The sequence below is a fragment of the Schistocerca cancellata genome, chromosome 5, assembly GCF_023864275.1.
Source record: "Schistocerca cancellata isolate TAMUIC-IGC-003103 chromosome 5, iqSchCanc2.1, whole genome shotgun sequence".
NCBI classification, from domain to species: domain Eukaryota; kingdom Metazoa; phylum Arthropoda; class Insecta; order Orthoptera; family Acrididae; genus Schistocerca; species Schistocerca cancellata.
Window position 1 is genome coordinate 111,462,038 of NC_064630.1, and position 4,881 is coordinate 111,466,918.

Consider the following 4,881-nt stretch of genomic DNA (forward strand, 5'->3'; position numbering starts at 1 on the left):
TGCACAGAACTCTTACCTTACTGAAGACTGTCACAGTACCCAAGAAGGGTCACCCTGAGATTTTCCTGTGTAAAACTCCTGAGTCTATTAGTGAAGAATGATTTGTGGATTGAAAATTTTATTTGCATGACGTCACAAGTGCATGTCGTAAGCCCCACTGTTCTTCTTCGGTGGAATCCTCCTCAATATCTGGTTCTTCACAAAAAAGCTTTTAAAAATTTGACACAATGTTTTGTAACCGCAATTTTCCTCTAGCACCTGATTCAGTTTCTCGACCCACATTTTGCAACATGGTGTGTATCTGACAATAGTGTTATGAAAATTCCGTCTATCAGAGAACTGAATGTTGCAAGGAATTATTGCGAGCTTCCAGCAGCTTTAAAATTTTGAAGAAACGATTGTGGTTGTACTGTGTCTTTCCTTGAATGCAGTTTTCGGCAAAACATTCTTGAGCTGTGGCAATACTGGCTGCATCTTCTGGATTTAGGAAATTCAGACCATTTTTCAGTTCACTTAAGTGTTCCGCATAATATGACACAACCTGTAACCGCGTTCCGTATCAAATAAAAACTATCTGAGGAGGTAAAGTCAAATTCGGAAGGAATTCAATGAATTTTTGAATTCTAATTGGTCCCTAGACAAACACTATTTTAACACTAGAAACGAGATCCAAGTCGTTATATTGAATTCTGACAGATTCAGCGACACGATATGAACCGTGACTAAGGCATGCCAGATGAACTATTTCGGGCTAAAGAACATCTAATCCAGTTCCCGCTTTAACGATATATGGAACAGCATCACTGAGGAGTAACAATACAGTCTCATACCGTATCCATTCTGGCGGAAAGAAAGCTAACAAGTTATTAAAAATTTCGTAACAGTGGAATCATTTACTCGTTCTGATAAAAAAAAAGCGAAATGGTCGTATGGCATTGTTAGCCGGAAGGATCCATTCCGGGGAGTTCAAAAAAGATGGTTCAAATGGCTATGAGCACTATGGGACTCAGCATCTTAGGTCATAAGTCCCCTGCAACTGAGAACTACTTAAACCTAACTAACCTAAGGACATCACACACACCCATGCCCGAGGCAGGATTCGAACCTGCGACCGTAGCAGTCCCGCGGTTCCGGACTGCAGCGCCGGGGAGTTCGGCCACAGTATTGCAAGTTCTTTTTAGGTGACGCCACTTCGGCGATTTGCAAGTCAATGAAGATGATAATGATGATGAAGGACACACAACACCTAGCCCCTGCCGTGAATCGAACCCGGGCCCCTGCGTCGTAGGCGGTAACGCTACCGCTGCGCTACAGAGGCAGACACTCGTTCTGGTATTTGTTATTAAGAAATTATCTTCTCCCTGCTTTAATAGTATCAGCTATAGCACTATACACGCGCTGTCCTGGTGCGTCTGTGATTCCTGAAAACACTGCGACACAGTTTTTGAGGAATTTAGAGTCATCCAATACCCTCTTGTTTGTGTATTTTTTTCCAAAATACACCAAGCTGTACATTATTCAATTTCCACAACAGGATATCGGAAACCACTAATGCTAAGCACAGGTATTTGAAAAAATGTATCGCTGCAACTCATGTTCATCAACTTTGCATTTAACCTGTTGGCTTAACTTAGATTTGTTCTTAAATCTCTCTTTATGTCGTTTGTTATTAATGTGCTGCACAATGTTATATTCTTTCTTCGCAGAAACACTCTTTTCACACACCAAACAATAGAAGGTACAGCCGTCTTCAGTGGAAATATATCTTCGAAACTGGTTTACACGTTTGCTGACTGTGAGGTTTTTGTTGGTGAGGTTCCCTTATTACGACAGCAAGCACCACGCGCAATCAAACTAACGAGCGTTGCACAACACACTGCAGCTTGGAACATTGGGATTCACCGTCTATACCAATGACATTATTCCGATGCGGTAAGTGACTGATGAAATGGCGGCTCTTCTGTTCGGTCGCAGCATTTTATCGTTGCAGTTTTATTTTACAACATACTGTCTATGCCTTAGCATTTCGCCGGCCGGTGTGGCCATGCGGTTCTAGGCGCTTCAGTCCGGAACCGCGCGACCACTACGGTCGCAGGTTCGAATCCTGCCTCGGGCATGGGTGTGTGTGATGTCCTTAGGTTAATAAGGTTTAAGTAGTTCTAAGTTCTAGGGGACTGATGACCTCAGATGTTGAGTCCCATAGTGTTCAGAGCCATTGGAACCATTTGAACCTTAGCATTTCATTCTTACTCTTTCGACCAAAGCTAACGTTTGTAGTCCGACGAAAAAGAGACTCACAGATTGATAAATGACGGCTAGAAGAGAAATACGCACAGTTTTCTATAAAATATGCTGTTTTAACTGAAAATTATGAAATAAATAAGCAAAATCGATTTCTTGCAAACAAGCACAAATAAAGACAAAAAGTCGCAGTTAAAATATTTTCCAGATGTGTCTTACGAAGTACAACCTTTCTGTTTATCGTTAAAAGTATGGGAAAAATTATGTATTTTGCTTAGAAATCCAGAGTTGACATATTACTTAACTACGAAAAATAGTATCAAAATAATCACTCTGAGTTTCAGACAGTGTCTAACCCGCTCACCAACGTATTACGTCCAGTGTAACTAGATCGCGACCTAATTTACAGTTAAAGACAGTCAGTATCCGTAACAGAGTCACATCGGAAACTATCTCGTTCACGAACGTCCTATTTTCATACTTGTGTACTCTTCCTCCACATCTGCAAAGTTTGTAGCACTGCTGTGCATAGGGCTAAAACGAAAGTTAGAGCTCACTATTAGACAATCCACATGAAAGTATAGTCAGTAAAAGGGTAAAACAGATAAAGGTGAAAATTTATTTATTTTATTTTCTTTCACTCTATTACTTGTTTTGGGCCGGGACCCATTTTCAAATCATCATAAAATAGTCAAAAATTATATTTCCGAAAATGCAACCATGTCAAAAATGAGGAAACGGACAGTTACAGGGCTGTAACAAATCTGTAATCCAAGTTAACAAATGTCTCATCTTCAGAAATGCTTTTTCTTCCCATTTCCAGGCTACATTTTACATCCGCTCTACTTTGGCCGTAATATATTATATTGCTGCTCATATAGAAAAATTCACTGTAAGTGCCTCGTTATCTAATCTGATACCCTTATTTAGGTCGACTACATTCTATTGTCGTTGTTTTGCTTTTGTCGATATTCATTTCATACCCTCCTTTCTAGACACTTTACAACTGCTCTTCCAAGTCCTAGCTGTCTCTGACAGAATAACAACGTCATCGGCAAGTCTAAAGGTTTCGTTTCTTCTCCCTGAACACTAAGTTCTACCCCATATCTTTCTTTGCTTTCCTTTACTGCGTGCCTAATGTACCAGGGCTGACCAGAAAGTAACACAACGCATTTCTTTTTTCCGCTGAAAACAATGCTACGAATGCGAAACGTTACGTACGTATTATTTGAAGTCTCCTGAGTTAGCGCGCCAAGTTCCCGTCACTTCCAACAGATAGCCTAGCTGCAGGACAGTTTCAAAACGGCATCTGTACGTGACGTACGTTATAAGCAACGTACCGTCATTGAATTTCTCACTGCAGAGAAAGAAACTGTGGTGAATGCTGATAAACGCTTGTGCAAAGTCTATGGAGCATCAACAGAAGTACAGTTAGTCGCTGAGCACGGATGGTGAGGTCATCAGAAGGCGGTTTAGTGGGGCTCCACAATTTGCAGCGGTCGGGGAGACCATCCACGGCTGTCACACCTCAACTGTTTCAGCGAGCTTCCACCTGTTTGGGCCGTTGAAGGATACCATCCGTGGAACACATTTTGTGGACGATGAGGTGGTGATTCATACACTGAGACACTGGCTCCGCCACAAGGACAAAAATTGGTACCGACGAGGGATACACACCCTTGTTTCGAGCTGGAGGAAGACCATCGTACTGGATGGAGACTACGTGGAAAAATAGGGTGTGTAGATAAAACGCCATTTTATCGTGTGCTTAATTTTCATTCTGTTCAGTAAAGAATTGTTGAAGAAAAAACAGTGGTCCATTTCTTTCTGGGGAGCCTTCGTACATATAGAATAACATCACAGGCGGGCTACAGCCCTGTCTCACTCCTTTCTCAACGACTCCTACAACTGCCGTCTGTTCCTGTACAAGTTGTAAAAGGTTTTTCACTCCTTGTTTTTTACCCCTGCTACCTTCAGAATTTTAAAAAGAGTGTTGCAATCATCAGTTTCAAAGGCTTTTTCTGTGTCTACAGACGGTAGAAATATAAGTTTACCTTTCCTTAACCTATCTTCTAAGGTACGTTGTAGGATCAGTATTGCCTCGCATGTTCCTTAATTTCTCCGGAAGCCAAACTGAACTTTCCCAAAGCCCAATTCTACAAGCGTTGCCATACTTCTGTATAAAATTCGTGTTTGCGTTTTGCAGCGATGACTTATTAAACTGACAGCTCTGCTATTTTCACAGCTGTTAGGAATTTCTTTCTCTGGAACTAGATCTTCAAATTGTTCTTGAAGTCTGACGGTATTCCGTCTGTCTCATATATCGTGCACACCAGATGGAAGAGTTTTGTCGTGACTGGTTTGCCAAGGTTATCAGTAGTTCTGACGGAATATCGTCAGCCCCCGGGGCCTCCTTTTGACATAGGGTCTTCAGTGTTCTGACAAATTCATCTCTCAGTTACATATCTCCCATCTCATCTTCATCTATGTCCACTTCCCTTCCTGAGATTTTGCTTTCATTTCACTTGTATTGACACTATATGTGCACCTTTCACCTTTCAGGTTCAAATGTTCAAATGTGTGTGAAATCTTATGGGAATTAACTGCTAAGGTCATCAGTCCCTAAGCTTACACACTACT

The 4,881-nt window shown here is 41.4% G+C and overlaps 1 non-coding gene across 1 annotated transcript; it reads right to left on the minus strand.

Annotated features, from left to right (window-relative positions):
• Nucleotides 1-1,248: 1,248 nt before the first annotated feature.
• On the minus strand, nucleotides 1,249-1,318 carry Trnar-acg (transfer RNA arginine (anticodon ACG)). The gene has a single exon. It is a non-coding gene; the product is annotated as a tRNA-Arg (tRNA).
• Nucleotides 1,319-4,881: the final 3,563 nt, after the last annotated feature.